Genomic DNA, 10,896 nt, shown 5'->3' with positions numbered 1-10,896 from the left:
TCATTTGACATGAAAATTTCAAGGCAAACTTGGAAGCAAGTAAATTGGCATTTAGCTTTCTGAGAGGTGTTTTAAGAGTGGTGTCTGCTTTCGTAATGGTCGTTTTGGTTTATCTAAAAATAATGACAAAATAAATATCATAAAAATTATTATAAACATCATTACCTACATTTATTACACATAATAATGTTTGTGTATTATTATTGGGCGAGCGGCGTGCCGCCCGCCTCTTCTGCCCCAGGCTCGCCCTCATTTGTGCGGCTAAGGGGGTGCCGCAAATCATGCCGGGTAAGAGGTGGGCGCACTGGTGAATAAGGGCGCCGCCCACCTCTTCTTCGGCGGCTAGGCTCTTCTGGAAGCAAATTTCATCTCATGTCCGTTTTGCGCAAGTCTTGAGCTGAAAAAAAAAAATAAAAAAGCCTATTAACATAAAAAAGGAATAAAAAAAAATTCGACAACTTACCGTCCTTTTTCCTCATGGTCCTTTTTTTTTTAAATGATATTTCTGCGCTCGTTTCCAGCACTGTAAAAAAAAGGAAATTCATTATTCAATTATCGCGGGATTGGTGAAATGTTTGTGGGGTATAATTTTCGGGTATTATTTAAATGTTATCAATCGTTTAAAAAAAGGAACTCGTGCAAAAACAAAATTGAAATCCTTAAATACGACTCTGTGCGTGCGAAAAATTTAGATAATTTAAATTTCTTTTGAGGTTATGAACAAAATATTTCCTATGTTAATGAAAAACAACAGCAAAAAAAGATATATTGTTAAAAACTGATTAAATTGTGTAAAAAACTGATTAAATTGGCTAAAAACTGATCAAATTGTGCAAAAAATTGTTAAAAACTGCTCAAATTGTGCAAAAAATTGTTAAAAACTGATTAAATTGTGCAAAAACTTGACTAAAATTGATTAAAACAGTGAAAAACTTGACTAAAATTGATTTAAACCGTGAAATACTTGACTAAAATTGATTAAAACATTGAAAAATTGATCAAAAATTGCTTAAAACAGTGACAAATTGATCAAAAATTGATTTAAACCGTGAAAAATTGATCAAAAATTGATTTAAACCGTGAAAAATTTTTACTGCGGTAGGTCCATTTACAACAATTAAATTCAGAACGAAAGTAAATAAATAATAAATAAAAAATGTACAAACACTTACTCCCATTAACAACACGCTGCTTACAAGATGCTTTTGCACACGAGCCATTTGATTCTAATTTACCCCAACAGGCTATTAGATATTAGATAGAGCAGTTAAGGTTTGCAGAATTTGTTGCTGTTGCTGTTGACATGTATACGTAAGTTCCACATAATGGCTTCACGATCGCGATGACTCAAACGGGATTGACTAGTCATGTTCAGAAATTTCGCCTAAATTAAAAACATTATTTGCTTATACATCGACGCATGCCTTACACACCTAGCTTATCTTTTACTAAACCGATCAGCAGCATTTGGGCTTCTGGACGACTCAAAATTCCTTTCAGTTGCAATGTAGCGAGGAGGCAGCTTGCTGCAGGTGCTGTAAAAAAAGTTGTGTTTGCTGTATGTGTGGTGAATCGTCGTTGATCACCGCATAATGCTTGGTTTTTGTTCATAAAATTGTCTAAACAGCAAATTTGAGATATTCGACATTGCAGGAAGGAGTTTGCTTGTATATACACTGAGTGTCTAAGTGGCTTACAAATTTTCGAATGTTTTCTGTATCTCGTTCTTCCGCATCGTTACTAACACCTTAGGAATAATATGAGTTGTAGTATGAGTACTATGAGCAGTGAAGGGATTTGCGATAATTTAACATTTGATTTTGAGCCAGAGCGAATAAATATGTCAGATCAAATTTGGGTTTAGTTTCCATTGTATTCCTGAAAAAGTCACTAATCGAGGCTGATGAATCGGCTTTTTCTACGCATTCATAGGCGTTACGTTTTATGTCGCAAAAAAATGGCAAAAAACGTGAACTGTTATGATAATACGATGGATAACGCGATTCGGCTTTTGGAATGTGTTCTATTTTGAACGTGTGGTGACCGTCTTGATTCAATCTATCGAAATTTGAAATAAATATTAAAAAGTTTGAATATACGTATTTAATCTTTTGCAATTCAGGAAAATAAAAGAAATTGTTTACCAAATTAGCTTTTAGAATTTTCTTGTCTACCGTTGTTCTTTTCCGACAATAAACTTTCTCGATCGTGGCCATCATTCGAAACTGTTCATTACGATTTTTACAATCACCCGATTCACTTTCAAAAGTGCCTCATCCGAAATAGTTGCCTGCCACAGTTCACATTTCTTTGCCTTAAAGTCGTTACAAACATTTAATTAAGTGGACATAGTTATTATATTAAATTATATAAAAATTAAAATTTTAATTAACGATAAGTGTAACAAAGTATGTCATTAATAAAACTAATACTTTGTTATACATTGCGCTAATTGTGCAGCACCTAGAAATGCTTGAGATAGACCTACTTCTTATTATACCGATCGATTTAGAATCACTTTTTGGTTTGATTTAAACGTGTCTTTCCGTCTATTCATCTTTTTCCTTGCATTTAATCTGCAAGCTTCAATTTGTTAAACATTTTGATGAAATCTTCGGATCTTCGCCGAATTTTAACAATTCAAATAGTCTATGACGAAAGTTTACGGTTTTAAAACATCATAAGGTAAAACCACAATCCTAATGACGTATGCATATGAGAATGTACCTTGTGTACGACATCCACACCAACCTTACTTGGATTTTGTATCGCAGAACAAACGCGTTCTATTTGCAGCTCGCTTATTTCAAAGAGGAGCGGATTTAGTGAGCCGGGCTTGCGATTACTTAAACGAAATTGCGATTGGACTGTCTTGTACATGCAAAGGATATTTGCAAGTTGAACGTATACTCAGTTCGGAAGAGCAAAGTTTACCCTGAAATAATATCGAAAAAAAAGACGATTGCCATATTATTGAAGAAATTGCCTTCAAATTAATCGTAGTCTTTAATAATATTGAAAAAAAGAATGGTCGAATTGAATAAGACGTGTTTGTCTCCTAATAAAGCATCGATTTTAATATTTTTGCTAGGAATTTACGAAATTTTTCCTGTGGACTACGCAAATAAAGAATTCAATGACGTCTGCAAGCTAAGAATTTTTATTATGCATAAAAAAAATTCGCTAATGGTCTCCTATTTCTTGTAATTTTGTCAACTAGTATACCTGAAAGGAATTGCATAAACCATCTTTGCATATAAAACAGTGTTTCGAGCAGATCATTTTTATAATGAAACAAATAAAATAATTGTAGCGGTGGTAGCCTAGACCGACGTTATCCGAATTTTGAAAATAAGGTGTTAAAGTGTGATCGAAAAAGTTTGTCCGAACTGAATCATTTTCAAAACGTTTTAGTGTACCAAATTTTATCGAAATGATTGAAATGTCGCGGCCTGTAGGTTGAACACGAGACAACGACAAGAGACAGACAGACAAGCTTAGATCGGTATAATAAAAGATGGGTCTATATAAAGTCGTTTTAGTTGTTGCTTACATCCGTACAATCTTAATATATCCTTGTATCGCAAGTGGTGTACAATAATTTTAAATGGTGAATGAAATCCATAGATCATAATGAAAGTTAGGCAGCTAAGTCTTTCTTATTAACGGTGTTATGATATGTAATACCGTGATCAAAAGTTTCACATTAACTTATGCTTAAACGATGCGAATTTACAAATTCATTTATGAAACCAATTTATGCCGTTTGGCGGCTACAAATATCCCGTAATACACATTTTCTATTCACCTTATAGCCAAGTATATTTAAAAAAAAAAAATTTAATCAAATTCAAACGAATAATTAGTTTTCTGCTTGTGCAAAAACGGGAAAAATCGGCCATGCTCTGAATATATCGGAAAAACATTACATGTTTCCAAACCACTATTTCGAGAAAGTATGTGATATGAGTATGCGGTGGTAGAGGTACAGCTGCTGGCTTTTCCGAGAGTCAATCTAGAACTATCTTCGAACGTCTCCGTTTTTTTGGGCTTATCTAATTTCTGCATATCATCACCATCGTAACTGGACATCGCGCCTACACCATTTTCTTTGCTTGGCAAAATACGAGCTGCTGTTTCTGTTTTAGTAGTCCCATTAGTTTTTTCCAAAAACGACATTTTAAATAATTTCACATGAATATGACGTTTTTCATCAAAAGGATTTTTTCTCTTGTTTCTTAGAAAATAACATTTTTTTTACAGCCTTTTCGAGCAGATCAAAACTTACAAATGGAGATCGCGAAAATGAACAATAACAATAAAAATTGCCGTTAAGTAACGCTTTTTGTTTTTGTTCTTTTTCATTAGTGTTGTTAAGCTACAAATGCGTTATAGCGTTTTTTGTATTAAATTTTTACGATCTTAGAAGTGGCAACGTATTTGAAATAGAACAAATTAGCTTTTTTATATTGGAAAACGGCGTTTGTAGATTACGGGCAAGTTCGCAAGAATGAAAAATGATGAAGGATTTGCTGAGATTTGATAAATGACCTTAGGCTTCAAATGAACAAAACACAATTGAGGAAGTGTCTTGTATATACTAGATAAGCATAAACGTAATTATAAAATGATGTTCAAAATATAATGAGACTTATCGTGCCCCTAAGGATGACTGGTGGATTATTTTTTATAATTGGGTAGCTTGTTGAGAAAAAGAAATGAAATATTTGGTTTTTACCTCTAATTTGCCATATTTGAAACTGTGGCCAAATTGGCCGCATTTGAAACACAGTTTAACGGCAGGGATAAAATAGTCCACTGGGACAACACTTCAAGCACTTGTACGAATATATGGTAAGAATTAGGAGAAAATTTTTCAAAATAGGGCAAAATCGAACGCCAGCTCTATAAAAATTGTATAAAACTATTCAGGAGACGTACAAGGGGAGATAAATACTTATTATTATATTATCACGTGATTTATAAGCAGTAGCACAAAATCGCATGATTTTGTCTAACGGCATGCCATTATTCCGATACTTGCGGTTGATACAGCCGACAGACACCCTACCCAAGGTTTGTTCGCGGCCGTTACAGCTCGGACCCATCGATATCGCCTGCGATATGGAATGTGTACGTCAAATAGTCCGCGGACAGACCGACTATACTCCTCGACGACCGACTACTACAGACCAACGTGTGGCTTCGACCCACGCCCTGAGTTTAAGAGTCTCATGCTCTACCGACTGAGCTAGTCGGGCAAATTCGGTGTATACTCAAGAGGTTTTAGAGAAGAGAATATCTTTGGCTTGTTATACTCCTAGCTTCCGCCCTGTCTTCTAGCTGGTGTCATCGAACTTGCACCTTGTGACTAAGCTGTCTAATCTGTTCATTCCGTAAGTCGAGCAACCCTTTGAGTAGTTGATTTTGCATCCGATATTGTTGATTTTCATTTGCGATTCTTTGCAACAAGTTTAGCAACCTTTCGCGATCTATCGGTCGTGAACCTCTTAACGCTTCCGTGGCCAAGTCGAAAGGTGTTCGACTGCTGCTGCCATCATTATTACTTCCACCACCCGTGTTGGTAGAGAATTCGAATTCACTGTTTATCATCGTTGAGCGGCCGCTTGATGCTAGATTTATTGGAACCTGGTTTATGTACGCTTGCGGAGCAGGCTGAAAACAAGATTTACTATGCTGAGCTGTTGCAGTTACGGTAGCATCTGTGCCGAAATTATCGCCTGTAGTACTGTTGCCAGCAGATTGTTTGGTTGAAGGCGATTGTTGCTGATCCTGCACGCTATGGCGATGGTGATTGTGCTGATGTGGATGATAATTTGGTGTCGAGTGTTCCAGTTGCTGTTGTTTCTGTGATTGGTGACGATGTTGAATTGTTGTTACGGTAGTTGCAGGTGGATGAGGCCTTGAAGATTTCCGTGTACTATGTTGGCTACTTAAATTTTTGTTGATGCGTGTACGTTTCGCCAGTTTGTTCTGATTAGCATGACTAGCACGGTCGCTAATAGCTGTCGCAGAAGGCAATAGCTGGTTATGGTCACTTACTACTGCTATTGTCGCTTCAGCGTTGTTGAGCTGGATCTGCTGCTGTTGTTGACGCTGATTATGTAAAGGTGACGTTGACGAGGTGATTTCAATAGATCCGCTGAACTTTTCGCGTGTGTTGTGTGGCAATGTTTCCTTACCTTCACCTAGAGAGTTTTGCTTTACATCAGTCAGTTGAAGTGATGAGTTTCGGTAGCTCTTGGAGTTATCGTTTCCTTGGCTTATGGCGTCTAAAACTTGGCATTTACTCGGAGAATTACTAGTGTCTGCTTTGGTGTCGACAGATAAGCCAAAAGCTTTCCAGAAGTCGATGCCGAAATAAAATTGCTGCCGCAACTCTGGTACTATATAGAATTCAATACGCCTGGTCTCGCCCTCCCACTCGACGGGTAAGGTAATGAGTCCCGTTACGGATGTCTTCTTTCCGTCTGCTGTTTTGGCGTGTTGATTCCGTAGCTTAATGACTCGATGTCTTCGATTCTCAAGGAATCTAGTTGCTCCAGCCCCACAACAACTGACGCTAGCTCCTGTGTCCAGAAGAGCGGTTACTTCGGTGTTGTCGACCTTGGTCCGAGCAAACATCCTGTCATCGTGCTCTAGGGAAACAATCGCTGAGATCTCCTTTTGCTGAAACCTCCTGTACGCCTTCCTCCTTTGGCGTAAGATCAGAATCTTTCTATATTTTCTCGTGAACGCTCGCCTTCTAAAAATCTCTGCGCTAAATATCTCGTGTCGCTTCTGCTGGTAGTCCGCGATCCTCTGTGCTAAGCTTCTGTACTCGGAGATGTCTTGATCCGTTGCTGGTGTTATTGTTGCGCTTGTTGCTGCTCGCGTTAATATTGTCACTGCTGTGGTTGGTGTTGTTTTTGTGGTTATTGTTGGTGTTGCTGTTGCTGATGTTAGCGCTGATGTTATTGTTGCTGTTGTTGGTGTTGTTATTGCTGTTGTTGTTGTTGATGTTGTTATTGCTATTGTAGTTGCTGCTATTGTTAACGTTGTTGTTCCGGGTGCTGTTCCGTCTGGCAGGGGTTCCCGGCTTGCCTCGCCAGCCTGGTGTTGTCCGATGCGGGTAAAGCGCCGTAGCTCTCATTTTTGCCGCATGGGAAACAGACCATGTTGTGGAAGGGACACCCGCAGCGATTTTCTCTGGTGCCTCCCGCTGGATTTTTTAGAAAATAATCTCCCGGCATCCCGCACACATAGCGTATCATCAGATGGAACGGTGACTGGCAGAAGGCAATGCTCTGCGCTGTCCTCACTGTGGTCGCTGGTGCTGGTGTGGTGGTATGGTGCTGGGGTGTTACTACTGCTGCTGTTGCCTCTTGCTTCGGCTGGCCTGCACGTGATGTTGCTGGTTGCATGTGGTGCCGCTCGTTCGGTTGGTTACTTGTGTTGCCTGTGTTGATCCATCTCTTTTCGTGTTTCATAGCCCCGCCGTTTTCGCGTTGCCTGTCGCTGTTTGGACCATGCCGCGGCGCTAGAGCTTCAACTGCTTCGCGATGAACTCCGTCACCATTTTCACCTCCCTGACCGATCTCGCTTACATGTTTCGGCCTGCCTCTACTTTCTCTCAACAGCTTTTCTGCCCTCTTACATTCGGCCTTGAACTCGCCAACGCTTTCTACTTTGGTGGCGAAGATCAGTGTTGCCAGACTGGGCTTAACGTTGGACTTCATTATCTTTATCATCTCCAATTCAGGGATCTTTCTGCGTAGGCGGAATGTTAGGTCGTGTATCTCCGCATAGTAATCCTCGAAGCTCTCCGCGTGCTGCTGCTTTCGCTCCATGATTTCTCTAATCAACTCGTAATCAGAGTCTGCGGTCTTGAACTGATTGAGGAGCTCAGCTTTTAGCGCGAAATAGTCGAAAGTGATGTCTCCTTCTCGATCTTCGAGCAGCTGCCAATACCATTTGCTGGCCTGACCGGTCACTAGACAGTAAAACTCGGCAAATAATTCCTCATGACTTATCTGGTGCTGCTGCCTGAGCCGTTCCACTCGGAACACAAAGCTCTCGACCGTAAGACCCTTACCGGAGCCGTCGAATTTAACGTGCCAGCGATTGAGATCTATGTTTCGTCTCTGGGCGTTTTCATCACTGGACCGTTGTTGTCCTGTCTGGTGGTCATGCTGCTATTATAAAATTTTGCGTCCCTTCGCTGTCTCGTAGTTGGGTTCGCTGAGTTGCTGCGGACTTCTCTTGCTTTAGGTGGCTAATTTCTTGGATACAGCATTTCGCGTTGTTGCTTCAGCATGCTTGCTAGGTCTAGATCCGAGCTAGCTGTCTCTCCTGCTGGGCCTGGCTGGCGGTGACCGCTGCGACCATTATCTGCGATGTTGCCACTGGCGCTGTGAGTGATGTTTGGCGTTTCGTCGTCTGACATTTTGAAAAGGTGGTTCAGCTTTCTGCTGAGGCTGTTAAAAAGTGATGCTGCGCTGCTATCTGCAGAGTACTCTAATGTGGTGTAGCTTCCTCCGAACTGGAATCGCTGGAATACCGGATCCAACCGTGCCGCCAGGGACTCGTCTACCGTTTGCGAAGCGTGGGCTGGATTGGAGCTTGGGTTCATACCAGGTTGGACCCCCCGATTGCCACGTTTCTCAGCCCTACTGCTATCGTACAACAGGTAAAACCGTAAATCTTTGAAAAACTCTCCGAAGACGATACCCTAGAACCGCAAGGACTAGGCGAAAAAAAATTCGAAGAAAATCTACCAATCTACCCCCCCTTTCTTAACTCATCAATCCGATCTCGTAGTTGTAACTTAGTCCAATCGACAAAAGAAACAGAAGCAGAACAATCAATAGAAGCAATGAAGCAATTAATGTGGTCAAACTGACCACTAAGACAAGAAAGAATCAAAACAAGCAAAGCGGCTATGGCATTCGTCGTTAGAAATTTTCTGTATGCTTACTCTACTGTGCAAATGTTTCTTTCTTTTCTTTATATCTTTGCGTTTACAATCAATGCTTAAAAATATTTCTTTTCCTTTTTTTTTTTTTTTTTTTTGCTTTACATGTATATGAGTGACTTGGTATAAATTTATATACTAAAAGAATATTACTTATAAAATAGTGGTTATAAATAAATATATTAATAACAAAGGTTATAAATTAAGAAAAGCCTCTGGGGACTTGTTTTTTTTTTTTCTTTTTCCTGACTCCCGTGCTGTAGCTGAAGCACGGCGTGGGTGTGCACATGAGGTCCCGTTTCACCCCCGATTACTTTTCATGGACCCCACAACAATTGACTTCTCTTCCCTTCTGAACAGTCGACCCCTATCGTGTTTTACATGCACGATTTGGTGGGCGTACCGCTCAAGAACCTCCCTTTATATTGCCGCCCTGCCCAACAGATCCGCGCCGGAGCGACAGAACTGCGATAACAGTTTGGCGAACCCCCCTTTATATTGCTATTCATTATTATCATTATTACTTTTTTTTATATTTTTTTGTAAACATTACCCAATACAATTACTAAAAAGGAAATCTAGCAAATCCTCCCGTTCCTTCGGTAAAATTCAACGAAATAAAGTTGACCTGATGCCAGGCGCCACTTTGTGTAGCGAAGCCACCTTGCACTAGGCAACTAATTGAATCTATCACGCGAGGAAATGGGTTTATGGGTAATATAAGTTGAATTTGTCTTCACTCTGTACTATTACCTTTGCGCTATACTATTATCGTTATATATATTTCGCGTTGGGAAAAATAAACAATTTATTCTGAGAGGGCCATTCGCGTTGGGAAAAATAAACAATTTATTCTGAGAGTCAACTCTATAGCAAACAAAAAAAAATCATCTACTTTCAAAATTACTTTAATTGATTCTCGGCTGGGTTGCTTGTCACAATAAGACAATTGCAGAGCGCATCGTATGCCTCTTATCGATATAGCTCCAACTCTTTACTTGCGAGTCCCTACTACTGAGTATATGGTATTAGTTCTAGATTCTTTGTAAATATTCATGAAATAAAAAAACTTTCTCATCAGACAAACTTAACAGGCTCGGTTATTAAAAGGAGAACAGACACATAGCTTTGAAAGGCGTTAACATTTCTATTCCAAGTTGTAATTTAGAAATCTTAAGGGGATCATAAAAAAAAAAAGTAAACCATAACCTGGATGTTTTTTGTACACATTGAAATACCTCGCAGCTAAGGAGCTGTATATATATATATATATATATATATATGTTGAAATTGGTTAACATTGGAGATGACAAGATGAAACTAGAAATTAGAATCAAAAATTGAAATCAAACTTTCACGGTTCACTGTTTTCCTGTGAACTGCATTGGTAACTTCAGACAGACAACCTGAAATGCTGGTATAGAGTAGTCAAGCAAATCAAGGAAAGACACCTGTTATTATAAATAATTGTTTAGGAGTGCAAGAAAAATTAAATAATTTTTAATTCTTTTTATGGTGTTTTTCACATTCTCCACAGAGTTTTTAATACATACGAACGTTAATTCCGATATATGCTTCACTTACTTGTTAAAATTGATAATAAAAACAAATACTCGGTATAGGAAATAATGCCTAAAAGAAAAAGACGAGATTTTTTCCCAAAACACTAAATTCAACTTTATGTGTATATGAAGCTACCTCGATCCCTTAATTATCTAGACAATTGATTTGAACCTTTCTTCAACGGTGAAGTTTCATCACGCATTGAATTTATATCACGTTCAGTTAGTATGCGACGTTTCAAGCGAGCTTCATTTTATAAAACAACAAATTTATTTGGAATTAAGCAGGAAGTTGCTTGGTGTGTTCATTAATATATTTACGTCTGGGTTCTTGTTCGACAACTGATTCTAAAAAAAAAA

At 38.8% G+C, this 10,896-nt stretch overlaps 1 long non-coding RNA gene across 2 annotated transcripts; it reads right to left on the bottom strand.

Annotated features, from left to right (window-relative positions):
* Nucleotides 1-484: 484 nt before the first annotated feature.
* LOC119642217 lies at nt 485-2,945 on the bottom strand. 2 transcript variants are annotated; one of them, XR_005247980.1, is made up of 5 exons: nt 2,489-2,945; nt 2,145-2,314; nt 1,434-2,058; nt 1,173-1,384; nt 485-523 (listed from the first exon to the last, which is right to left on the bottom strand). It is a non-coding gene; the product is annotated as an uncharacterized LOC119642217 (long non-coding RNA). The 2 variants fall into 2 exon arrangements; XR_005247979.1 differs by having other exon boundaries at nt 1,173-1,361.
* Nucleotides 2,946-10,896: the final 7,951 nt, after the last annotated feature.

This window comes from Glossina fuscipes, unplaced genomic scaffold (genome assembly GCF_014805625.2).
Source record: "Glossina fuscipes isolate IAEA_lab_2018 unplaced genomic scaffold, Yale_Gfus_2 221, whole genome shotgun sequence".
NCBI classification, from domain to species: domain Eukaryota; kingdom Metazoa; phylum Arthropoda; class Insecta; order Diptera; family Glossinidae; genus Glossina; species Glossina fuscipes.
Note: the sequence above shows the minus strand (reverse complement) of the source record. Positions and strands in the feature narration are given on the sequence as shown.